The sequence below is a fragment of the Camelus dromedarius genome, chromosome 11 (assembly GCF_036321535.1).
Source record: "Camelus dromedarius isolate mCamDro1 chromosome 11, mCamDro1.pat, whole genome shotgun sequence".
NCBI lineage: Eukaryota > Metazoa > Chordata > Mammalia > Artiodactyla > Camelidae > Camelus > Camelus dromedarius.
The window spans coordinates 48,577,690-48,605,422 of NC_087446.1; the positions used below are offsets into that span (position 1 = coordinate 48,577,690).

The window sequence follows — 27,733 nt, forward strand, 5'->3', positions numbered from 1 at the left end:
AGAAAAAGAGTGAGGAAAAATAAACGTCCTTTGGCTCATAGCTATTAACCCAATTTATTTTATTTCAGATCTCTGTGCTACGTAGAGACACCAAGACTAGTTCATTCACTCTGACAGCTTACAAAACTTGAGACAGTGGCAAGATGGCTTCTAATGACCTTTCTGGAAACATCTTGGGTTAAATGGTGCTTTATTTTCTCTTTTCTTCATCTAAAAGGAACTTTGGAACTTGTTGTGGACTCACTGAAGGAAGACTAAACTCAACCTTTTGCCTCTCAAACGCTGGATCTTAGATGTTACTACGTATTCTCTCCTTTTAATAAAAAGTAGCAATTTCTGCTTCAGGATGTGGCTTCCTCCTTTGGCCCGAGGCTTGACGATCTCCTATAGATAGCACATGGCGTTCCATGAATATCTTCAAGTAGGACCTGCAACGTCTGAATTAGCTTTTCCCCTCCTGGGGCTTTGTCTGGGACAGAAGTTCCAGGATGTTGGTGTTTAAATAATTTCACAATTCCTAGTCACAATTCCACCCCACCTCCAACCCTGAGCCCAGGGTTTGTGGGGGCATTAAAATAAAACAGAGCTCAGGCAAGCATAAGAAAAAAAAATTAATGTAGTTATGGACTCTCAGGGTAAAAGAGCAATTGATGAAAAGTAATTGCTAGATTTACATCCTTTTTCTTCTGGAGTTTAAGGTGGGAAGGGGGAAATTGTGGGATGCTGGCTGCATAACATTTCATGAGCAAAAACAAAAAACAAAAAACAAAAAAAAAAACCCCAAAACCAACAGTTAGCTTTGCTTACCAACTCTGAAAAATTCAGATACAAGCACCAGTGTAGGGGCAAGAACAGCTTGCAGCAGCGTTTCTGATCCCCTGGGAACTGGCGCCCAGGCTGGCACCCTCCACCAGGATGTGGTTTTCTGGTGAGTGAAGGCCATTGATGGGCCTAGAAATTGGCCTTTTATGTTCGCGCACTGACCATGTGACTCTTCATCACTGTCCTAAAGCATTAGCAAAATAACCTGTCAGTCATGATGTGATTGAGCAAAATGTACAAAATGTACAAAGGAAATTAGTTTACTAACTCCATTAGGTTCAAAGGCAAGTGGAGACTGAAACAATAATCTAATGGTAATATTTTAATTTTCACAATTAGTTATCTGACAGGGTAGTTCTCTTTTAATTTAGCTTTCTAGATGGTGAAATAATGAAGTTTAAGGAGCCTGGTAGAGAAACAGAGGAAATTAGGGTGCCAAGCAAATCAACACACTTAATCCTCTTTATAGACTTTCAGAGTTACAACCCACTCTTGCTAGAAAGTACTATTTCAGCCACCACAGCAGAATAAATCCATAAGAGAAAAGGAAAGAAACAAGAAAACTGCCCTCAAACCCCACAGAAAAGGCAGCTGAAGTCAATGAATTTTCCCAAATGAGTGACTCTTGAGATGGTGAGATTCCAGCCCCTGCTCTAAGTGGTGCTTGAACTTCCAGATTTGCAAGTTAAATGGAATCTCTAGTTGGAAATTGGAGTTTGCCTGTAAGCAGCTCTAATTCTCCTACTGTCTCGTTAAATAGGTTACAACAGGCAGGCAGGCAGGCAGGCAGGCAGGCAGGCAGGCAGGCAGGCAGGCAGGCAAGCAGGTAAGCAGGTAGTCCTGTCGGCCAGACCTGGGAGAAATGCGAATAGGGCAGGAAGTCTGTGTCTCTGCTCAACGATTCTCTCTGCAAGAATAGGCAAAGGTGCGTGGGTGACAAGAGTAAGGAGGAAAAGGAAGAGAAAGGAGGGCAACTCTCAAAACACCGCCCAAGGAAATGAAGCTCTTGTCACAACTGCAGCAGGAATGCACTGATACTACTTTTTCCCTCACAACTGAGGTGGATGCGTCTGTCAGGGAAGCGCACTCCGTGGGAGCAACATCCCTGGAAACAGATCTAAGTCACTCGATTTTTCATAGTGCAAGTGCACATCCATGGACGGGGTGACCGGCGCCGGGCAGGTCGTTCCTGTTACTCTTATGGACGTTGTTTTTATTAGCGTCTTGAGAGTTAATACTGGAGAATGGCATTTTCTTTTCCCCCTCACTTTGAAGATCTGATGCTGAAATTGATTTCAAATGTCTAAATGAAAACCAGAGATTATTCACTGATTTACGAGCATCGTAGGGATGGGGTAGCTAGGTGTGTTACTGTTAGTGTTTTAAGTGGTTCATTCTCTCCCTATTCTGTTTATGAATGAAGTTTGCTGACATATCAGCTATGTGGTGGCAAAGTTTTAATCATCTCTGCGACCAAATGGAAGTTCATGTGCTCAATGCACCATGGGTTGGAACAAACGGAAACGTCAGAATCTGGAGCAGAGAAGGGTTTACTGCAGGGCTGAGCAAGGAGGACTGTGTGGCTCATGCCCAAGAAAACCCCAACTCCCTGAAGGGTTTTAGCAAAGCACATTTAAAGACCAGGTAAGGGAGGGAGGTCTCAGGGTACGTGATCGGCTCGTGCACAATCCTCTGATTGGTTGATGTAGAGGTAACAGGGCGGTCAACACTATCAAGCCCTAGGCGCCAGGAGGTCTGGGGGCCACGTGTTCTCGATCATCAGGTAGTTAATTTCTTCCCTTTGGTGGTGGTTTTAAGCATCTGAAAAACTCAGGAAATATGTATGAGATACTGTTATCCGGGTGCTTCAGAGAGGAGCTGCAGCAGGGGGTGTGGGTCTGACCCTGGAAGGCCCCACAGGGTCCTGCTCATCCGACACTTTGCATATTTGCTTTCATAATATTTTGCATGTTTTGTGTGCTTTAAACTCTGCTGATTAGACTGTTGGCCCTGGAGGGGAGGATCTTTTCCAAGACATCTTTATATCCCTCACAGATACCTGTGTACGTGGACCTCTGCATACTCATATTGATTAAGTGTGTATTTCCACATCCTCCATGCGCTCTGAATGCAAAATCATAATTTTCAGATCCAGAAGACCTCGAGAGACTCATTTTATAGAAGAGGAAACTGAGAAGAAAGAGAAAAAAAAAATGTGCTCACAGGCACAGGGCCCAGTGGGGATTAGAACTCAGCTGTCAGACTTCTACTTTTTCCTTTTCGCTCCTTCCTGGTTGGAGAAACCGGTGTCACTAAGCAAAGTTCAAGAGACTGGTGGCTGGTGGTGAAACGGATTCGCGGCTCACATCACGGGCTGATAAGGCAGTGTTGCGGGCTTTGAGAGTCAGGACTGTTAGGTAAGTGGAACACAGGGCATTCTGCGCGTCACTCGGTACCCAGGGCTATGGGGGACGCTTCTCTGCCTCGATGCAGGCAAAGAGGAAGTCCCACTAGGCAGTAGCTCCCGGGCATGAGCCGAGATAGAAAGAAGAGAATGAGGCAGCAGAGTGTGCCTGCTGGCTTTCTTACCCTAGGCCTAGGATGCTGGTTTTCTGGAAAGGTTCTCTATAAGCAGCTATCTCTGGGCTACCAGCCTTAGGGGAAACATTCTTTTCTTTGACCCATGATCCAAAGGCAAACCTAAGGAATGGCTTTTCTCAGCTTGCATCCCAAATAATGCCTCCTCCCCTCCCTCTCTCCCTTCTTTCCTTCTGAGAACATTTGTTGATCATCTGCTATACGCTGAGCACGATGTTGGGTGCACAATGGGGAGACAGATGAAAAAGCCAGCCGCCTGGCTCTGGGGCGCCCGGTGACAGTAGAGAGACGGCTGTCATAAACACTCACCCAACAGGGAGATCAGCTCTGACAGAGGCATCTCCGAAGTGTTAACGGGGGCACAAAGAAGGGGGAACTTCGAGAGGACGTGACCTCAAGTCGTTGTGGAGGAGTTATGGGGGAGGGGTGGTTTCAGGGGAAGAGAGATGTCCCTGGGGGCGGGGCAGCAGGTGCAGACACAGGAAAGCATGAGGAACCCAGAACGCTCAGGAATCCACCCAGAAGTAGCTGGTGTGGGAGACAGCGGGGACTTGTGTGCAGAGGAGCCAAAAGCCGAGGCAGGAGAGGAGAAATCTAAAGGACACTGGCCAACGTGCTTTATATTTTATGTATTTTACTTTATATTTTAGCTCATAGTGATGGGGAGGAAAGAACCACAGAGCAGAAACTAACTGTGCTAGTGTCCTTTCCCTCAAAGTAACATGCAATGCTGACTATAAAGAGCTCTGCTAGAGAAAAAATGTATCTGGGCTCATTTCATTTCCCCGTAAAGATGAAAATTAGTTCTTGGAGATACCTTTTGCTTTTGCAGTTATTAAGCTTTTCCAAATGGTGTGCAATCGTACTTATATAAAGCAAATCATAGCATCGATTTAAAATGTATTCTCGAAGTTAATGGAAAGGGCAAGGACTGGGGATTGGGAGACCTGGGTCCTGGGTCCAGGGCCACCAGTAACAGGATGTGGGAATCCCCTCTGTTGGGTCTTTCTCATTCATCGTGTTTGGGGAGGGGGATGGGAGCTCTCCAGGGACCTTTCAGCATTGGGATTGAAGTGTGTAACTTGTGGACATGAGTGACGTGTGTGTGTGTGTAGGTATTTGCGTGTTTATGTCTCGCCTAATTCCGGTAAGAATATGAGGCAATTGAGAATGAAGGGCACTTACTCAATAAGGGTCAAAATCCTAAACTTCGATTGGAAGACCAGAGTCAAGTCGTACAGAGTGGCGAGGGATGACATAGGGTTGCTAACATTTCATTTTGCCAAATAAGGTTATTATAAAAATAAGCAAAGCAAAGAAAAACAACCTATTGATTCACACCGAAACCAGAGAACGGAATGACAGCAGAATAAAGAACAGCCTTCTGAGTTGCTACCATGCCATCTCACTTAATTTTTATTAATTTTTGGTGGGTAATACATGCATTAGTTTCAAAATTCGAAAGGTGAAAACATACATACAATAAAAAGCCTTCCCCTTGTCGCCGGGCAGGCACTATGCTCTCTAGCCACCAAGATAAGGTAGAAAATATGACAATTTGCAAAGCTCCCAAGGATCAAGGTTTATGACAAAAGAAAGGCTTTTTTTTTTTTTTTTTTTTTTTTTTTTGAGGGAGGAGAACTTTAAGCTCTCAAAGAAATGTGTCAACAGGGTACCTACCCAACAAAGGCTCTGGAGTAAAATCATGGAAAATAAACAGTGATATCCATGGACAATGTAGAGAATCTGCTCACTTCCCAGCACTTCATCTATTTCAGAATTTAAAGAAATACTGAGTTGAATTCCCCAAATTCTGTCCTATTCAAAAAACAAGAACAGACTTTGGCCTGGAGTATTTTGAGGGAAGAGTTTACCCCCCAAAACCTTATTTATTTGTGCCTTTGAGGAATCTTATTGTTTATGTTTAATTTTGAAAAGGACTACAACCTGATTTGATTCTGGGATAATTCAGCCTCCCCCAAATGCAGCCCTGTACAACTGAAGGAGGAGATCTTTGTGTGTGTGTGTGTGTGTGTGAGATTAATTAATTAATTAATTAATTAAAAGACTTTTATTGAAGTGTAGTTAATTTACAATGTTCGTTTCAGGTGTACAGCAAAGTGATTCAGTTATACATATATATACATACATATATTCTCTTTTCAGATTCTTTTCCGTTATATGTGATTCCAAAACATTGAGTATAGTTCCCTGTGGTATGCAGTAGGTCCTTGTTGTTTACCTGTTTTGTATAAAATGGTTGAGTGTTATCCATTTATATGTGAAAGGGCAACTGTCCCAGAAGACTCTGCTTGGACATAATTACTGTTTGGCTGTTCTCCTGGGCGGTAATTGGTTAATAGGTTGAACTGCTTTTAGAGGCCCCTCCCCTTTTGTGAAAGTGGAGTCCCATGATCAGCATAAAAAGGGGCCTGAGTGGTCAAAGTAGGTACCTTGGACTTGGAGCCCAGGTGCAGGTTGAACTCAGAGTGGCTGTGGGTGACTCCTGGATGTGCCATTGAACCTGATGCGCTAGCTGTTGGAAAGTGAATCCTGTCAGCTCAGACTAGTGGGAGAATAAACGCGGTAAAGGGGTATTAAAAGCCTTGGATCAATGCCCATTATGTAACGTGGCCATAAATCATTGCCTGTAGAACGAAGGACTGACACCAGATCAATAATTGCCAGAAAAATGAAAATCTTCCTGAAATGAAACAAAAAGCAGTGATTGAACAGTTAAACCTAAAACCAGCCAGCTTCTCAAGGAGGGGATAAGAGACTGAGAGACCCAGGCCGGGACTTTGTTGAGGTGAGAGCCTGTTGGCGTAGAGTTCTGAGGGCGTGAGAGGAGATAAACTCTCTTATTTTTGTTTTTAATAGTCTGTGGGCCCCTCTAGTTAATGGAGGTACAGATTTCCCCCAAAATCAGACTTGTTCATTGCAGTAGAATTTAAAGAGCCCCCAGGACAGGTCTTCCCTGGAACCCTTCCCTGGCTCGAAACAGGTCTTAGGGAATGTTCTGGAGACAAAACAAGAGCTCTTGTCCAAAGCTGCAGCAGCAGGGCGGGGCTTAGACAGGGCCGCGAAGTCCCACTTCCTCCCATCACAGGCCTGCAGCAATAAAGCCCCAGCCACCAAGCAGGGTCTGAGGGCCAGGCCTCCCACGGAGCCCGGTCCCCTGTGCTTCCTCTTCCTCTCCTCTTCCCTGACCACGTGTGAAGCTGGGTTAGCTTTCTCAGGAGTACACAAAACCCACAAACTTTCTTGCTAGTCTGCCTGTGTTTGTTGCCATGTTAATTGGTCTCTAGTTGAGCTCATCTTTCAGCCAAAGAGTTAATGACCTGTAAACAAATAGACAGTGGTTCACAAGGGCCCAGGTAGTCAAAAAGCCCTGAGGTGAATCTTTTGTAAAGCAAAGCATCTTCAGTGTGTGTGTGTGTGTGTGTGTGTGTGATGCAGAAATACCTCCTCTATTTCATCTGTTTTATAGGATAGTGCACTACGGGGCTCTCTAACCAGTAAGGGTATCGCTGGTAGTTGCAGTCAGAAGAATGCTGATGAGATTTCCAGTTCAATTCAGAGAAAATGAGGTCGGATTTCCTCACAGCAGCAGAATGGCTGTTACCTTAAAATGTCTCATTGCGACCACCCATTCTTTCGCTCCAGTCTACATTTCAAGATCAGGGTTTTAATTAAGTAGCAAGAATCTGATGCTCCTGCATCAGGGAAACACACATCCCGCCTGCCCCTGGAGAGATGGGTGAAGATCCCTTGTTGGCGAAAGCTATGAACTTGGAGCTGGGGGCCTTCCAGGAGGAGGTGATCTATTGCGGGCCAACTGGGAGATGGTGTCAATGTCAGGGCTGAGTCTCTATTTGTCCACCCCTGGTCTTTAAACTTCTGAGAATGCCATGTTTGGTTGGAATGCTTTATCTTCGCTAAGAGAAGTGTTATTGCACAAGGAAAAACATGAGATGAATACACAAAGATGAATAAGCCATTTAAAAAGGAGTAGTGTTTGGATAACTTCCGTTCTCTTATTTCTCTTGCACTGAAAGATTGTGCTCATTATAAAAATTCTGAAAAATTTAGAAAAGCACAAAGAAAATGTATTCCCTGGTCTTTTATTTTCTGGGCACACATGTATTATCAAAGTTGATCACATTGGACAAGTGAAACCTGCTTTTCAGTTAATATATAAAGGACATTTCTCCCTGCCATTTAACATTATTGTGCAACCATTATTTTGTGGCTATATGATACATTTGTTGGACATTAGCATTAAACATTTTTTTTTTTTGGTAAATGTTCTTTAAGTGGTGATGAGCACGCTATAGCTAACTCTTTGTGCTGTCCATTACTTTCATAGGATAAACGTATATAAGGATTTCTGTTGTCTAAAACTATATTTACCCAAAGTGGAGGGAGGAAGACTGACTGAGCCCTGACTGCTAGGTACTAATATCAGGAGGGCAGCATAACACAGTATTTAAAAAGCATGGGATTTACAGTCAAAACTGCCCTCATTTATCCATTCATCTGACTATCGACATTTAGGTTGCTTCCGTATCTTGGCTATTGTAAATAGTGCTGCTATGAACATTGAGGTGCATGTATCTTTTCAAATTAGAGTTCTTCCAGGTATATGCTCAGGAGTAAGATTGCTGGATCATGTGGTGAGTCTATTTTTAGTTTTTTAAGGCATCTCCATACTGTTTCCCATAATGGCTGCACCAGACTACATTCCCACCAACAGTGGAGGAGGGTTTGTTTTTCTCCACAGCCTCTCCAGCATTTATTATTTGTAGACTTTTTAAATGATGGTCATTCTGACTGATGTGAGGTGATACCTCATTACACTGCCCTTATTCAAACCCCATTTCTACTTTGTGTATGCTCAGTTTCCAAATCTGGAAAATGGGGATAAGAATGGTAACTATGTTCTAGGGTTGCAGGGTGAGATAAATGAGTTAATATAGAAACATACATCTGACCCACTATTGTATTTTCCTCCTTTAGTTCCATAAATGGCTCAATTAGATGGGTATTATTATGGCTAAATTGCTGAGGGGAAAGCAGGTGCCCAGAAAAGAGAAGTGACTCACCGAAAGCAGCCAAACCCAGATTCTGTGTGTCCAGCTCCAGGGTGCATTCTTTTCTCTCCTATCCAATAACTATTAATTTAATCCAAGGAGAAACTTTAATGAAACACTAGCTCTAGAAGTATGATTTTTCAGTCTCATTTCAGATCTCTGCCAAAGCGTCACTGCCCCAGAGGGGAGCAGCTGCCCGTGATGTCACTCTGTGCTTCTGCCCAGTGCGTGGGATGGTGTCATTCTCTCTCAAACTCATATTCCTATTTATGTCTGTCTTTTCCACTGGAATGGATGCTGTCTGAGGAGGGCTGTGCCTTTTCAATGATGTAACACCAAATCTGGCACCTAGAAGACTTTTTAAAAAAAATAAGTAAATCTTATCATTTAGTTGTGAACATAGCCTAAATGACCACATTCTTGCCAAATTATTCCCTTTGCTTTTGCAGTGAAGATTATCTATATGCATCAGATTACCCAGATAATCTCCAACTTTTCCTTTCGCTTTTACCTAAAAGCATCTTTGATTGTTAGATTTAAAAAAAAGCAACCAAACAATATAAACATTGATAAAATCTTAAACCGAATAGTTACGTAAAACATAATTGTCAGTGATAGACATCATCTCCTGCTCTCACATCCAGCACTTTTGAGAAGTTGTCTCCAAGCAGGTAAAGGGCTCATATTTGGAAGAGCTCATATTTTCATATTATGAAAACACTCCTAGCTACACTCTCATTTCGTAAAGCCCAGAGTTACACTTGCCTGGTACAGGCTGTGTCTACAGGCGTAATTCCCTTGACCGGGTTGCCTGACTGATCCGTCGAAACAACTGGATGATTCCACAGAAAAGAATAAGTAGAACCAGGCTTCAGTCCCTTTGTTTTGACTAATTTGCTGTGTTGCCTTTTCTTCCTCCATCTCTTAAGGAATTTCCATTTATTCTTCAAGTCTCCATTTGAGAACCTCCTCTGTCTCAAGCTTCTCTTATTTCCCTCTTGCACTGGGAAGGAATTCGGCTCTCTTGCTGCTTCCACGATCCCTTGCACAGAGGAGGGTATGGCTCTGAGGCCTTTGTAGCACAGTTATGTTTTTGAATCTGTGTTCTCGTTTGGACGGAGACTCTTTAGTGCGGTGGTCACGGACTAGAACGTAACACAGCATGTTGTAAGTTCTGCTTAATGACTGACGAGTGAATAAATGAACTATTGGTGTGGATATGTGTACTTAGATTTTGTTACGTGAATAACAAGGCGCCAAGGAGATCTCTATTTTTTTTTCCTCCAGCTTTCTTAAGATATACTTGACATAAACGTTATGTAATTTTAAGGTATAGAACATGGTGATTTGATACATTTAGATATTGCAAAATGAGGTTGTAGTTTCAATCTTCAGCACCTCCGTTATACAAACAAACAAACCAAATTACCCCTCCCCCAAAAAACAAAACACCATGCGTTTATATATTGCAAAATGATTACCACCATCCAAGGGAGGTTTATAAGTAAGGGAACAGCAGAATCCAATCTGTGGTTTAGGACTACCTGTTTAAGTGGGCCCAGCTCCACCCCAGTCCTGGCACTCAGTCTCTTAGGCACCATGCGGAATGACTGCAACTTACTCTTTCTACCTTAGACATTTCATTTGAAGACGCTTTGTTTCATTTTTTGGTGTCTCTGTAGTCTGACCCTTCTTTCTGAAGGTTATAATTTATTTACTTTTTTCTCCCTAGATTTTCTTCAAACGTTGGGTGGTGCTTTATCTCGATCCTTGGTACTTCCATGATCAGAAAATATCATCCTTTCCAGCACTGAAGCCATTTAACAGTGGAGAGTGGGTGGGAAATGTGCCACAGGCTGCTCAAATAGGGTCAGGACTTCCAGGAAGGATTGCAAGTTTCAAGGGGGTCCCAGGTGGGACTCCTGCATCTTGGTTCTATCATGACTTTCCTCTACCCACTGAAACCCCCTTAAGAATAGTGTCAATGTCTTATGCATTGTTTCATCTCCAGCATCGTAGATACAGGGAGAAAAAAGCACTGTGATAAACTAATGCAAGACTGACTGACCCAATGATGGAAGGAGGGAGGCTTTTCGGACCAAGAGCTCATTTGGATTTCAGTAACACTGATAGTCCCCAGAAGGGCGGTGACAGAAGCTAAAATTTTGTAGGCTACACCCTTTAAGCAATGCCCTATCACCAGCACTCCCTTTGGAGGTAAATAATCCTAGGGTGTTTGGAAAATTGTCAAGAAGTAAAGTAAGCCCATGAGGTTCATCTTCTTTCACAGGGAATTTATAAACTCTAAAGCACACCTCTCAAGGAGGTGGGCGGTAACAATAGCTCAGTGGTAAAGGTCATGCTTAGCATGCACAAACTCCTGGGTTCTATCCCCAGTACCGCCATTAAAAAAAAAAAGAAGCATGATTCTCATTACCAAGTTGACTAGTAATGTGACTGGTAGACTTTTGCTTGGGAATTAAAAGTCAGCAAGACCATTCCTTTATTTTAAGTGGGCTCATATTTGCCCTGGTCCCATGGATTCTTCTTTCTTCCTCTCCTGTTGCCTCAAATAACATTTTCTATGCAACTGAAGCTTCTATTAGGGCAGAAGAAAAGCAGAGGGCGAGGGTCTGTTGAGACCTAAGTCTTTCTGCTGGAGGATGTGTTGTGCTGGGACAGATGGGAGGGAGGGGACCCACGAGTGCTCCTGAGTTCTGGGAGTGGGCTGCAGGCGATGTGGGTGCCCACGGCCTGCTCCCAGCTAAGCTCCTGGCACTGTCGGCTGGTTGCTGACTCCTCCTTCACTGCTCTGATTTAGACGTGGGTAATCTAGGAGGGTTCCTCTTTAATACACATGAAGGGTACGTTGTTAGATTTCATGGTGGTCCCCAGAGACATTCTAAGCTCCTTCAATACCTTAAAAAAAAGTTCTACACATAAGGCCCTGCCCTTGTTTACAACTGGGTTCCAGGCTTTGGGTTTAAGTCTGGGACAGTCCCTTAGGGAATGTGAATGTGAGGTGACAGCCTGGTGTTGTGCGTCCTTCCCCTTTGCAGAGACACTTCATCTTCCCCACATCCCGTCTGTGTTTGGGAGACACCGTTGCTGCCGGGATGTGTAACAGACATGCAGGAACTTACAACACCCTGCGCGCTGGGCTCTGGGTCTGGGAGATGTTAAGTGGCCGCGGCTGTCATCACCCAGAGCCTGGTTTCGAACTGTTCTTTGCTTTAGGCTGAAGGGACCGCAGCCAAAGAGCAGACCGAGGTGGAGCCGACTCTGCTGATGACATGGGCTTTCCACAGCGCCCCCAGGAGAAGCTTCCACTCCTTTGGACTCGGGGGCATAGCAGAGTGGAGCTCGGTTACACCTCCGTCAAACACTGCCTTCTGAAGCTGTCCCCACTGCTCCCATCCCCCTCCCCACCGCCCCCAGCTCCACACCAAGTTTACAAAGAAAATCGTCAGAGAGTTTAAGACCATATCCACTACAGATCACTTTCCGGGGGGATTTCTGAGATGAGATGAGCATGGACTTCCTCGCAGGTCACCCAAGGTACACATTTAATCTTTCTACTATGTTCAGTTCTTAAATAAGTGATTTCCACTTATTTAAGCCTGGTCTGTCACAATTTTTTTTTTTTCCTGATGGCTCAAATAGTTGGTTTCACTTTCCTGTCACCCTGACTTGATTTCCCGGTTAGTTTTCTTCGTTCAGTCACCAGGTTGTCACTTATCTTGTGTCTGCCCTGCAGGTCACCACTCATCAGTCAGCTTTTCTGAACGGTGGGCTCCCAGCAGCTCTGCAGGAAGGTGACCCCTCCCCCCCCCAGCCCTGGGCACTGCTGATTCGGTCAAGGGCACACAGTGGAGCCAGTTATCACCCTTGCTGTGGGATTCTAAGTCTGCCTCTCTGAGAGACGGGAACCTTAATATTTGAACTTGAGAGCTATGGGTGCCCAGTGTATATTCACCTAGTGGACAAAGGAGCATGTTGTTAAGAAGGATAAGACTGGAGAGTCTAGGGGAGAGGTAGAGAAATACTTTTGTGTTTTTTAAATTGAAGGATAGTTGATTTACAATGCTGTGTTAGTTTCCGGTGCACAGCATAGTGATTCAGTTATACACACACACACACACACACACACACACATATATATATTCTTTTTTGTTATAGGATATTACAAGATATTGAACATAGTTCCCCATGCTGTACAGTAGGACCTTGTTTATCTAGAGGTGGAGGAATTCTTGACCCTTTCCCATTCCTGTCCTTGTCTTCCTGAAGCCTGGCCACACTTCTGTCCTGGGGGCGGCGTGTGAATCACCTCTGTCTCCTTATGATCAATCTCCTACATTTTTTTTTTTTTTCTTGAGCAAGTGTGAAGTTTTCTTCTGTCGCTTCTAATCAAAAGAATCTTAAAACCAGTCCAGATGTACCAAGTCAATATTTCCTTTGGCAATGCCACTGCTCCAAGAAGCAGATAAAGGCAGAGGATGGGAGAAAAGCATAAACAGAGTTCATCATCAAGCCAGGAAATGGGAGGTTTTCTTCCTTTTTTCATCATAGCCACAGATTCCCTTCCTGAGGGGAACTTTGTGGTGCATGTGAGAGGTGGGAGACCAGAGCCTGCGGCAACAAATAACACAGAGCGTGATGTTGCTACAGTGGGGAAAGGAAGGCATTTTAAAAGACAGAATCCAGATTTGAGGTTACACACCTGTGGAGTGTGCGTCCGACAGAAAGACCTCGGTCCTCTCGGGCAGATCAGACGTTGAAGCTTGGATCCCTCCACAGGACACACAGCATTGGTAGGAGCCAGGAAAGGTTTGTTCTCGAAAGACTGATCAGGATGTTTTGACATTTGCATATTGTCATCTAATTTGCATTCTGGGGGAAACTAAGAGGACCCTGAAAGTTGTTTTGTTAATCACCACTCCCTTTTCCCACATTTGACGTCGATAATTTGTATCTCAATCATGATGTGACTAATTTGAATATGATTATTATTCAAACATGAAGGGTCTTGTGTTTTCATTACTAGAAAATAACTTTCTTCTTGAAGGAGCCAAGTTATGGAAAAGTCTGCGTTGTCTGTTTTTCATAAAGCACATTCTTTTTCTGCTTCATGCCAAAATCCTGTCTCAGCTGAAAATAAAGTGGAAAAATCTTCCTTGTGGTTGATGTACAGCTTTTTATGAGAAGGAATATATTATGGTTCTAACTCTGTCCTTTGACCTACTGTTCTGATTTAAGGTTACATGAGTAGAATATTTAAAAATCAGAAAGAGTATTCTGAATATGAACGTAAAAGAGAAATGTAAGGGCATTTTAAAATTTTAACATTAAAACATTGTTAAAAATTAACCAAAAACTTAAAGAAAAATCTTCCATTGGACAGTTTTTACTTTCACTTAGGAAGATCAAGGCAAAGAAATGCTAGTTAAGATTCTACCTGGCAGAGGTGCAAATTTCCTCCCCACTAACTTCATCAGAAACGCTGCCTGCTGCAAACTTTTCTTGGCAAAACTTCATTTCAGGTGTTGAATTTCAGTATTAGGTACACCAGCCTGGAATTCAGGTGTTTCCATCACTCATCTAGACCATTCTATTTTATGATCCATGTTGACTAGATGGGTTGGGGCAGCTCATCCTCCATTTTTATGGTCCTTCCCAGCCTGAAAATGAGTATCTGTTTCATGGGATTTTTCCTTCTTGCTTTGGTTTCCCCTTTTTACGCATTTTGCCAGATGGCTGAGTTTCACTGGGAGAAGAATTTTCCATAATAACGTATCACTTGGTACTCAGGGCCCATGGCCCCGCTCCCCTCCGCCTGCCATCTGCAGGAACCAGGGAACGGAGCAATGTGGCAAATGAGTCGGCCGCACAGAGCCTGGAGAAGGGGGTGGGGAGGAGAGATGCTCCAAGCAGGGGGAGGCTGGGATCCCGAGAGACGGGAAGGAAAAACCTATGACAGCAAGAGAGAGTGAGTGGGGTTGAGCGTGTGTGTTCGTGAGAGAGAGAGTGCCACGTACACACACTCAGGAGGAATTGTGTATGTAAGTATTTTGGAGTGTGTAAATGCTGGAGGGCATTCTGACAGATGTGGAACACGTGTGGCCCAACTCGGTATGGAGGAGGGGTGGACCAGTGGAGAGGCACAGTGCTGAGCTGCAAAAAGAGCTGAGGCTAAGATCCTGGGTGTGCACGTGAGGGCTTGGTGAGGGAAACCGTACTAAGAAGGTAGGACATTGTATAAATATACCACAGCTTCTTTAACGATATTCAATATCTTGCAGTAACCTATAATGAAAAAGAATATGAAAATGAATACATATATGCGTATGTATGACTGGAACATTGTGCTGTACACCAGAAACTGACACACTGTAACTGACTATACTTCAATAGCAACAACAAAAAAGAAGGTAGGACAAACTCACCTTGTGCCGTTATCTGTGTTTGCTAAATTCTGTTGTATTTGTCAACAACAAGAAAAGAAATGGAACTCTTTACCCAGAGCCTGGATTTGTAATATTCAGGAAATTCCATGACTCATGGCATCTGCAGGCAGAGTAACCATCACACAAAATCTAAACAACGGGCTTACTTCAGGACCCAGAACCTTCACTCTGCTTAGTACAAAACAGGTTAACTTGCAAATATGGTCTTCATTTAGGCTGGGGATCATGGAAGCTAACTTTTGCACTTAATGACTTTCAGCAAATTCTCTCCAGGCTTCAATTTCCTCAACTGAAAATGAAGCAGTTGGGCTAGATAAATGTTCTCCAAATGGTTCTCTACAATTTTTCCTAGAAAGTGCCTCTCCCTCACTTCCAGGGTGCAAGCAGAGCTACGAGGGCTTTCCCTGTTAATGCCTTCGTCTTTAAGAAGGCATTCTGCTGATTAAAAGAAGAAAAGTATCTGGGACTCACCAGATGGAGCTCCCTTCTAGCTCTGTTATCCTAAGTATGTTCACATTGGGGTTGACATGAACACATTCTGACTCACTCAGTCAGTCAACAAATGTTACTGAGCATTTATTATGCACTTGGCAGAGTTCTAGGCAGTGAGGATAAATCAGCAAAGGAGACAAGGTCCTTACGCTTCAACATTCTGGTTGAAGGAAGGATGATACACAAAGTGATTAGAGCTGGTGCTTGGTGTATTCAAGCAGGGCAAGGGCAGAGACAGCTCCCCAGGGTGACATTTGAACAGGCATCTCAGTCAAGCAAGAGAAAGACTGTTAGGATCTGGGGAAGAGCGTTCCAGCAAGAGGGACCAGCGAACAGAAGACTTCAGGCAGACAGAAGCCTGCGGATTTGTTTTCCCGCGTGCACTGATCTTGGTCTCTCTCCAGGCTTTGTGCTCCCGTAAGGAAGGAAACACTTGATGTGCTGAGGAAAGATGCTGGAGTCTCTCCTGCTTTCAGAAATGTGTGTCTCAGTGGGTGCTCCTTGCCCCACTCCAGGAGCTCCTCCCACCTCGCCTGCACAGCACAGTGCTCACTTCCCGCCCAGGGAAATAGCTTGTCCTGTCCCGTCCCTGGGGATCAGCCTCTGTCCTTGCTCTGTCTGCTGCGGTTAATGTGACGTGCCCTGATGAGTTTTTCTCTTCTGCACTTGAAACTGGCCACTGTCAGTAAGGCACTGATGCCCACTGGCCTTACCAAGGCCTCTGGTCCCCAGGACCCGACGCCCAGCAGCCTGGGGCTCTCTGTTCAGACCCCAGGCCTGTTTGGTCCTCTCAGCACCAGTAGGGCCTGGAGCCTTGTTCTCTACTAGAGGGGGCGTGAGAGGCATTAAAACCCAGGATCTATTTTTTTTTTTTGACTTTTTTTTCTTTTGTTGAGTTCAGGAATGTGTTACAAAATCAAATTTGTTAATGGCAAATTTATTAATGGTATTGTTCATATCTCCTCTATCCTCATAGTTTTTTGTCTACTTGGGCCATTGGTATCTGAGAGATGTGGTTGAAATTTCCCACTACAATTGAAGATTTGTCTACTTCTCTTTATATACCTATCAGTGCCTTTTAAAAATTTATTTACTTATTTTTAAATGTTTTGTTTATTTTTTGGGGGAGGTAATTAGGTTTATTTATTATTGTTATTTAATTTAATGGAGGTACTGGGGATTGAACCCAGGACCTCATGCATGCTAAGTATGCTCTCTACCACTGAGCTACACTCTGCCCCCCAAGAACCTGAGCTCTTGAACTTCAGCATTTGGGTTTGCCTTCTGGTCCTGCTGAGTGACCTTGAATCTTTTCCTGTTTTCCTCTTTGTCTCAGTTGTTCGACCTGTAAAATGAGAGTGATCATGATAGTACCACTCTCTGAGATGATTGTTGTCAGGTCTAAAAGTAGGTTAATATATGTGAAATGCTTTTAAAGGTGTGTGATACATTATTTCATTCTTTTTTATATGCATGACTGGGACATTGTGTTGTACACCAGAAATTGATACACTGTAACTGACTGTACTTCAATTAAAAAAAATTAAAAAAAAAAAACAACAGCCCAGATAGGATTGGGAAAAAAAAAAAAGAGTGTGTGATACATAGTAAATACCCGATAGGTTTTTGATTTGTAAGACAATCCTAGGACACTGCCCTGGGTTCCTTGCTCACCATTGCCATTCACTTGTCCTGGAGCCAACAGAACCCCCCACTTTTCTGAGAGGCTCAGAGTCCCCCAGACCAGGCTGCAGGAAGTGAGGCATCAGCTGCTATAGTCTAGACCTTCCCCAACCGAATGGGACCCTCATTTAGAATTTAACATCCAACCACAGATGGTCTGTACTTAACCAAATATTTTCACATGCATCCTCAACATGACATTGTGAAGTTTGAACTATTAACCTCATATTACACATGAGGCTTAGAGAGGCTGGGACTTGATCACACAGGTAATCAGTAGCCAAATTCATACTTTTTAAAACAAGGGTTCTGCTTAGAGTGTCAGAGTTCCTTTCTGTATACCTCAGCTGTCTCTAAGAAAAATCTTTGTATAAACTCACGGGTCAGAATATCAGGCAGACGAACTGGCTAAATCCAAGTATGGGAATAATCTGTTTTATCCAATTCTTGCTTCTTTGCTTTCCATCACCATTTTTCATGTCTTTCATGTCTGTTTCATAACTTACCTGTGTCCCTGGTCATTGCAATGTCACGAGTAAAGATGGTGTAGAAGATGTAACTTTGAATTATGTTAGTAATTTTCTGTTTTATTTTAAACATCATTTAAGTAAGGCTCATTAAAAAAAAAACACTTCATGGAAGAATTCCTTCTCTCCTTTTTTATTTATATGTACATTGCAAAATAAAATAACTAAATCAGTTGATTGATTACTTACCAGAGACGTGACAGGTCAAGAAATCGCATCATTCTCATCGCAAGAGGAAAGTCTATGGAAAGAATAAAATAGAAGAGTTAAGACAAATACTGTTGGGTTTCGTATCAGCCATTCTCTTTCAAATGACAAGTTTCACAATTAAACCACAGTGGAGTTAAAATGTGAATGGACTGATTGCAGCTCCGAGTTACGATTATACAAAGCACCAGTCTGCAGAGTCCTGGTCCCAGACAGTTGACAGCCAACACTGCCACATTTGTTCTTTTTCTATAACCACGACTCCTGTCAAAACCCAAGAATATTTCAGTAATTATGATCTCCCTCCCGCCAAAGATCAAGTAGAGTTAGAATGCAGTTTCTTTTGATAACATATCTAATTGTTAAAGTAGTTTCTAGGAGTATAGTGGGTATAGCTCAGTGGTAGAGCACATGTCTAGCATGCATGAGATCCTGGGTTCAATCCCCAATACCTCCATTAAAAAAAAAAAATAAAAAAAATAAAAAAAATTTTTTAAAAAAAGTAGTTTCTAGGAGAATATTTTAAATTTATAACCCAAAGCCTTGGAGGTAAGGTCTTTTGGGTTTTTTTAAAACAATTTTTATTTATTTTCTGTTTGTTTGTTTTTGAAAAAAATTTTGTTGGTGGGTAATTAGATTTATTTATTTATTCTTAATGGAGGTACTGGGGATTAAACCTAGGACCTAGTGGATACTAGGCATGCACTCTACCACTGAGCTATACCCTCCCTCTAAAAGTCTTCCGCTTTATTGTATGAGAATTTTTTTTTTGGCTCAGCTTTTCAAGAGCAGTGTCTGAGTTTTGTTGACTATTAGAAAGCTGCCTGTAGTTTGCAGAGTAGGGCTTTGGCTGGGGCTCTGTAGATGGTTTAAAAATCTTGTGGGGGGAGTGTTTTTCGGGCAAGATCCTGGCTTGTGCACTGGCTCTGCTCTTGCCGCCTTCTGCGTGTGCACTTGCTATTTACCCGTTTTGCTCACCAGTCTGCTCCACCAGTGATGGTTGGAGATGCGGTGCCCTGTGGTACCCGGGTCTCCATCACGAGGACGCAGCCTGAGATTTGGCCAGTGGCTTCCATTTTCCCTGTCTGACACCCCTGCTAAATCATATCAAGTAATTTCAAAACTGAACTCGTTCTTTTTCTCTTCTCTCTAGGAAGCTTGCCAAGCACATCCCTGCCTATGTATTAAGGGAATTGGGTAGTCAGGTCAGGAGAGTTCAGAAGGATAAAAGAGATATTCCAATTTCCACAATGTTGACAAAGAATTGCAGCACAAGATAGTTTACAATGTGCACCCTTTAGGTCTTCGTTTTAATCTGGCTCAGTTTGTGGCAGGAAACTGGACCCTTTCGACTCTCCCTGCTTTACAGGAAATCTCTGTGGGCTTTCACCCGGAGTCTGTTGCACCCATTTTAAAAGGAAATGTGACTTTATGCTCTTCTTACGCTCACAGGTCTGAAAGGAGCACTGTATTTGGAGACCACTGCGCAGAGCAGAACTAGCTTTAATTACCTCCTTGAGGTGTCAACAGTTAGGGAAACTGAGGAAGTCACAACTTCTGAGATGAGAGAGGCTTTTCAGGTAACTTGAAAAGGTTTAAAAAGGTGTCTTGGCACTTTTGTGAGTACAGTGTCCCAACTACTGTTTAATTATCTGTCCAAGTTAAAATGCACACGAAGAAAGCATTGAGACCACTGAATGCGTCCGAGAGAATGAAAGAATTCATTTTCTGGTGAATGCCTCTGAAATAGGTAAAACATAAGCTGCTCTAAGGCATCAAGTGGGTACAATTGATTTTAGTCCATTTTCTCTCTGTTGTAGCTCTTCCAGGTGACCCAGAGCAAATTATTTTAAGAGAGGATGACAATTTTTCCTAGCTGCCTTTCCAAATATAGAAACTGAGTTCATGCTTCCTGGCTGATATCTTTTTTTTTTTTTTTCTTTAATGTGGGCTCAGCTTAGGTTAGGTGTGAGAGCTTGGTTCCGTCATCTTCAGGCTTCTGTGTCTAAAGAATGTTCAGTCCACGAAGAGAAGTTTTCTTCTCTCCTGTTACACACCTTTCCTTGCACTCAGCACAGCTCCTTCCTACTCTGTTAAGATTATGATCATGGTCTCTTGGACTCCAGGCCCATTGCAAAGACTTGCCTTTCCATTGTCCAAGAGTGGCTTCGTATTCTGAAATCTAATCAGACAGGGAAGTCCACCCTCCAAATATTTCTTTTTACCATGTTTACTGGAGAGTATGCCTGGGCTCTGTCCCAGGAGCTGGATGACAGCAGTGAAGCAAATGGAGAAATGTTCCTGCCCTCCTGGAGCTGATGCTCGAGGGGAGGGGAGACCAGCTTCTTCTTGAAAATATAAGTCGGTCTACTTGAAATCTTCCCTAACTGTCCCATTCCAAGATGTGTACCAGTGCCGTTTAGATGCATTTTACCAAGATCGAGATAATTCTTATTAAGAGAAAATTGCATTCACTCTGTTAAGGCACTGGTAAGCCAGGAGCCTTTCTGCTATAGTTGTATTTGTCTGGCCACCAAGATGATATGAGAAGAGAGGGCCTGAAACACAGACTCAGCCCAGAGATCCTTGTTTTACGTTTAAATTTAAAGGTGAAGACTCTTGGGAAGCAAAACCAAAAAAGACAAAAAAATTCCTGTCTTCTTGGAGCTTGCATTCAGGGGGAGGCAGGAAACAAAAAATAAGTAATATATGGAACTGCTCTTGTCTACACAGTTTGCAAAGTAACTTCACAAACACCCTTAATTCATTTAACAAATATTTATTGAGCATCCAATTCGTACCAGTCATTGTGCTTCTAACAACGATATAGTTGTTATGATTTTACCCATATTTTAAGACTGCAACACTCAGGTGAAGTTATTTTTCCAAAGTAATAGAGCTGGTGAATTGCAAAGCCAGGGCCCAAACTCACATTTTCAGTTTCCAAGTATAGTCCTGTTTCTAATGCAACAGCTATAACTTTAAAATCTGGGCCCTGAAGCTAACATTTCTTTAGAAAGGTCCTTGTTTCTTCTTTGATTCTGTCATTTACTACTTGACTGCAAAATAAATCCATTTCTGGGGAAATGGGTTCTACCTCCGGGGGCTCCGTGCCATGTGTGCTGCTGGATATTTTATCTTCAATTAGATGAGCTTGGTAGCCTAAAAATTCATTATGACTTGCAAAGAAAAGTGTGTCTGTGTGTTTTCAAATTTGCGTTCATAAACTTTTCTTAAGTGATTTTAAAGAAATTCATTTACCATATCTTCCCCTCCCTGTGTCATATCTTTTAGTTAATTTTATTCCTTCAATTTCCTCTAGTTAAATGAATTTAAAATTAGATCGTTTGACTCTTTCCTAAACTGTATTTGAGGAGTCTCTCAAACTTCAGTGAAGTCTTCTCTGGATTCATAAAAGCCCGTGGCTCTCTGAATTTATACTTCATGGGAGAAACAGGAGAGATTCTTGGAAATAATCTGAATTGACATCTATTTCTGCTGTTTTACAAAAGTTTCCCAAAGTAGGCTGTTTAAAATAAAATTAGAACTGTGGAAAAGTCAGCACAGAGTTGCAAATTGTAGTGTTTGCAGGCCCGAGAAATCAGGCTTCTTTTACTTAATGTGTACTCAGGGATTTTTTCCCTCAAGTTGTGTTTTTAACACTCTTCTCATTCCTTTTATTTTGGCCACTTGGTGCATCCATCTCCAGTGAAAAGGTTTAAACTGACTTTCCACCAGGATGAGTGCAGCAATGGGGACGTGAAGGAAGTCAGCACATTAGGACAGGGCACAGCAATTTAAAAAATAATCAACAAGCAGCTTGTAATTAATGAGCGGCTTGTATAATTAATAATCTCTAAAAAGATACTAAATAATAATCTTAAAAAAATACAGAAACAACCTTTTTTCGACATAGAAGTTATTACTATTAATATCTTGGTATGATCAATTCTTTTGGTCATGTTTTCCTCTTCCAAAAATATGTGATCATATATCATGGACTTCTTTTTCTGTGTCAATTCCTCTGTTTTTTTTTCAGTCTGCTTCATTTTTATGGCTCTTTAGTGGACTGATGTATTATGATTTCTCTACTATTGACCACTTACTTCTAATTTTCACTCTTACATCCTTAAAGTAAAATATTTAAGCACATCAGTGATTAGTTTCTTAAATGAATTCAAAGAAGTTAAATTGTTAGGTCAAAGAGTAGACAGGTTTTCATAGTTTGTTAATTTTGTCAAATTGTTCTCAAAACTCTATATTCTCAGCAGTAATAAAGCACGGTGAGCTGAAGCATTGGATAAGAAACTTTATATTATTTATTTATTTTTTAGTGGAAGTACTGGGGGTTGAACCCAGGACCTTGTGCACATGAAGCGTGCATGCTACCACTGAGCTATATCCACCCCCTTGGATAAGAAACTTTAAAATGTAGAAAGCACAATACATAAATTTGAAAAGTAGATTTCAGATAATTTCAACAACTAAGGATATTCTGATTTTTCTTCTTCTTCTTCTTTTTTTTTTTTTTGGTGATTTTCTGTTTGACAACCTTTCCAAAGAAAGAAAAATGGAATGCCATTACAACTGAGAAGCTCTGCGGAGTTGAGCAGGCAGTCGGGAACTTTGGTCTCCAGTCCTGGTTCTGATGCTCCTTTGATGGGTGTGAATATAAGTTAGCCAGTTACCCTGCCTGGGCCTTATTTGTGGTTCCAGCACAATAATTAATAGCAACTTACTTACCCCCAGAGTGGACCATAAATCCTGTACTTTACCCCACGCCCCTGTGTGTGAAGTGTTTCATCTGTTGCCATGGGTGCCTGTTGTTCTGGCTGCCCAGTCGCCTTCTCTCACTTTCTGTCGTAGAACCACTCCCTGCCATCATCACAGACTCTCTTCCAGCCTACCTTGCAGTCTAACCCCATCCCCAGGCCCTGGACCCGTCTTGGCCAGTCAGAGCACCACAACCCCACTGCCGCAGAGACGGGTCTAAAGTGGGCATGTGGCCAAAGCCAGGCTCCTGTGAACTGTCCTCCTGGGTTTCTGATAGAATTGGTTCTCATGGCCTGCAAGAGCCAATGTCAATTTCTAGGAATTTTGCAGATCAGTTGTTAAACACAGCCGTTAGTAAAAATTAGATTATATAAACTTACAATTAAATTGTATGAAAATACGGTACTGAATACTCAAAATTCATAGCTTGCCAATTATTATACTTTATTTTATAATGATCCATTCTCTTAAGGTTATTTATGTGCATTGTATCTGTATGTGTGGTGGAAATTCTAAACAATCTGCCCTCTGTATTGGAGGGTTCCGCATTTGCGGAGCCAACCAACAGTTGATTGCAATTGAAATTGGAAACCCCTGGATAGGAAGGCCACCTGTACCACATCATTTTATATCAGGAACCTGAGCATGCGTGGATTTTAGTATTCAAGGGGAGGTCCTGGAACCAACCCCCCGGGGATATTGATAGGCCACTATGCGTGTAATGGAAGTGCACATCCCTTCCATGCTGAATGGTGACAAGTTAGTAGGTTGCAACTGGCTGAGGGAGAAGTATTTACACTATGGAAATTGGCAGATGCTACAAACCAGAATTTTTTTCTGGAAAGCCAGTGGTCACACATTTACGTTACACCATCGGCTGAAACTATTGGGAAAGGGCCTTCTGCTTTTTCACTTTGTTGCTCTCCTAGTCAGATATAATCCTGGAGTAGCCAAAGGGCCCTTTTGGTTGTTTATGGAGAGCTTACCTCAAGAATAACGACAAGAAAAGTCAAGCTGAGGGGTGCAGAGAGAGAGGATTCTTAAGGTCAAGTGAGCATTTGGGATTTTATTTAGTTGGATGAGAAACAGGCTCAAACCATGTTAGGTTTCCGTAACTTATGGATGAAAGTCCTTTGATAATACAGATTCCATGATCTCTAAAACCCCCTCATAAGCTTTAATAACGCATTTAATAATATGTGATTCTAAAACTATATAAAAGGCAGACTCCTTAGCTAAATATTTGAGTTCCCATAGTTACTATCTATGAAAGAAATCAAATAAAAATAGTCCCCAGTGAATCCAAACATTCAGTTCTGTATGTTAGTGTTAAAAATCTTAGAACCAAATTTTAAAGTCTTAAGACAGACGAAATAACTTATGTTAATGATTTTCATTCATTTAAAAATTTTTTCTCCTTCCTGTAAAAATGAAATAATTGTGTTTAAGTTGATTCGCTTTAAAAGAATTTTAAAACCTTACTTCTAATCGTCCTGAGATAATGAGTATTTTTACCTCTAGTCAGTCAGAGCACTGTTTCCAGAAAATCAGTTAGAATGCAGTCACTTTGCATTTTGAGAAGACTGCAATTGCCCTCTTTGAATTATTGATTTCATTTTACCAAAGTGCTGCCACTGTGTACCCCGAGGTACCGTTTCTTAATTAGTGACTGGGTCCGGAGAAGGTCCTACTGAGGTGTTAGGACTACTCTCCAATTTGACATTGCCCTGGTGTATATTTAACACTTTATTCCTGGCTCACTGCAGCTATGACCCATTTCACATTGTGTTGACTCAAAAGAATCAAAATCTCACTGGTATGTTTACTTTCTGGGACTTGACTGTTGATAACTCAGAGGTGTTAGTGGTTAATTGTCAACGTTCACAAAAACTTTGGGACCAAACCTGATAATTTGCCAAGTGCTAAGATGGTTTAAATTTCCCCCTCCACCTCCCCCAAACAGAGTGTTCTCTTCTTTCTCTGGCTTTAAAAAGATGTTGGAGAAAGTCTGTTTAGATTTGGATGATCATATTTAAAAATAAACTCAACAAAAACCTTGACACTGGTAACTCTGCTAGAGTTATTTTTGGAAGCCAAAACGTTGGGGTCTTGTTGCCAATAGCTGGCTGCCCTCTCTCAAATCTATTACTAGTATGCCTCCTTTTCATTAATGATGTCTTATCTTGCAGTGGTGACAAGATACATATTCAAATTAATGTGAAAGAGAACTGTGCTGTAGTGGAACAAAACAAATCAGCCCTCTTTTGGACTGACCTGGAGTTAATGCCCTCCACCGGCATTTGCATTTCCTAAAGTGTATTCTGAGGCGTCTAATTAGGGGAACAGTCCAAGTCAGTGTTTCTCAACATGCGGGTCATCTGCATCTGAGCCACCTGGGGTGTCTGTTAAAGCATCACCTCCCGAGCTTCCGTGGACTCCCAGCCTCTGAGAGTGGGGCTTGGCAATCTAGATTTTCAACAGTTCCTCAGGGCGATTCATACATCCTCTGGGAATAAAGGGTCTAGTAAATTTGAGAACCACTTTCTTTACGATTTACAAACCAAAGTAGCACATTGAAGACTCTGGGAAGTCCTGTAGAAGGGGGAGACTGTTTCACTTTTTTAAATCCAGGATTTCCCAACAAGTTTCTACTGTATAGCACAGGGAACTGTATCCAATATCTTGTAGTAACCTATAATGAAAAAGAATATGAAAAGGAATATATGTAGGTATATGTATGACTAAAACATTATGCCGTACACTAGAAATTGATACAACACTGTAAACTGTCTGTACTTCAACTAAAAAATAAAAAAAAATAAATTAAAAAAAGAAAAATTAAACAAATCCAGGATTTCCCCAAATTATTTGATTACAAAACTCTTCTAGGGGGAAATATCTGTTATTTGACCAAATAATAAATAATATTGGGAAAGTTTACTCTAACCAATAGCGTAAGAAATGTAGACTGTTGAAGATGCCTGCTAGTTTGATACTGATGAATGAATCTTCTATCTTAGTACAAGCGTGAGACAGGAAGACCTGAGTGTAAATCCTAGATTTTGTGCTGTTGGCTCAGTTGCTTTCCGGTAGTGTTCCCTTCGCCCCAAGGGAGATAGGATAAAAACATGAATTAATATCAACCGAGAACCATTATTAGAAAATTAATTTAAACAGAAAGTCCCCTCGATAATGTTATCTTTCATGAAGAGCAAGACATTAGTACTTACGGGAATGTGCTCTGCCCAGACTTTTCACCTCCTCGCTCTGCACCCCCAGGGAAGAGATCTGGTTACTACTATTTTACAACGGAAGATATGGAGAGGGGAGAAAGGGTTATTCTAGAGATACCAATCAAGCTGAACAATGGGAAGAAATACATTTGAACAGGAAATTGGGTGGAAGTGAAATATTTCTTCATCCTGTAGCAGAAAGGGAGAAAGGCGACTCCAGTCTGCCGTCCCACCCTTCCTCCCGCTGGGCACAAACAACACGGAGGCAGGGGAGGTGCAGGGAGCAGAGACACGCTGAGCGAGGATGGACTTAGGAGATTCCAGGAGGCCCTTCTCTCTGGGTGGGGCTGCCTTTTGCTTGTCTCTAGAAATAGAGGGTGCAAAGACACAGCTGGAGTAAAAGAAGGAGGGGTGACATTAGCTGTAGGGAGAGAGATAAGGAGACCTTGTGTTTCCTTTTAGATTGCCTAGGCTGGTTCAACGGGGTAGAGGGGGAGGTGAGGTCCTGAGCTCATTCTGTCCCCCGATGGGTATTTCATGCCCTGGGGACTTTGCCCACATTGCTTCCTTTGTTTCAGATGCCCGGGCCTTTTTCTCTCCCTCTTTGTGTTTGTGGAACTTCACTGATTTGGCTCATTTAATCCCAGTATAGTATATGCATGCTCTGTGGTTCGACTGGGAGCTTTATGACGGTGGGGATGCTGTCTTCTCTATCTTGAATATCTTGCACTAGTTCCTAGGGTGAAACAGTGGTTCCATAAATGTTTATTTGTAGCCGCCAAGGTGGGTCAGAAACCTGCCCAGGGTGCCCCTAGCAATCTTCAGAGCATTCGCCTAGGGTTCTATGGATGTGGAGTTTTGGAACTGGAGGCGGTTTAGTGGACCCTCCTCATTTGGCAAACAGGATAAGTGACAGTTCACCCAGGAAGCAGGTGATGGCCGAGGACTCAAGCCCCCTTGTCCCCAGCCCAGCGTTCTTTTGATCACCCCAAAGTGGTTTGTATAATTAAAGAAAAAAATTCCTTATGCTACCCAAAGCCATCAGGCCCTTTTCTGAATTGTGGCATAAACCAGGATTTACATTCATATTTGCAGCCGTGAAAAAGGCAGAATCATTGAACTCGAAAGTGATTTAAGGAGGATATTCTGCCTTCAAATGGAATGCGCTCCATCTCTTTCTTTCACGCCTGGAATGTTTGCATCCCATTGTGCTCCTTTCTGATTCTTGGCTTAGCTTAGAAGCAACAGTTAAAAACTGCTGGGTGAGAAGCTATTCTGCAGGTCCTCTCAACTTTATTGGAAAGAGAAGCTCTCATAAATCACATCAGGGAACTGGGGCCTGTGGGATTGCTTAGTTGCCAAGTGAATTCTGATTGATGGCTTTGGAAAATATGTACGTTTTCCAGGAGCTTATCTGAAATAAAATAAAGTTTCATACTTTGTCAGACTGAGCTCCCTCACCACCAAATTTCAACTGTAATCCGGTCCTTTTCCTACAGTGAAAGTGCAGCGAAATGAACAGTACAAGCATGAGACGCTTAGTCAAGAACTTGGACAGCAGAGCACAAATGTTATTCCAAAAGGAGAGCGTTCTGGAACAGCAAGGTGTCCCTAACAATACATCCAACCAGAACCAGATTCAGGTTACAGGGCTTAGGTTATAGGATCCGAAAAACAATCAGCCTAGGAGAGGAATTTCTGGGAAAACCATGATGTGTGTTGCAGTTATCTCTTCCCTATAAGGAGGTGGTGTGAATTAGGGTTTCAGGGGAACTAAAATTGTGATGGCCAAGAGTAGTGCAATAAATGGGAGGGAGACACTTGGATCTTAGTCCTTT

General features: G+C 42.4%; 1 long non-coding RNA gene across 1 annotated transcript in view; it reads left to right on the forward strand.

The window, feature by feature from the left end:
• Window positions 1-2,940: 2,940 nt before the first annotated feature.
• The window catches only part of LOC135322475 (uncharacterized), a 289,411-nt gene continuing 264,618 nt past the window's right edge, over window positions 2,941-27,733 (forward strand). Inside the window, exon 1 of the long non-coding RNA XR_010383053.1 lies at window positions 2,941-3,239. This is a non-coding gene — a long non-coding RNA (uncharacterized LOC135322475). The remainder of the gene's footprint in view (window positions 3,240-27,733) is intronic.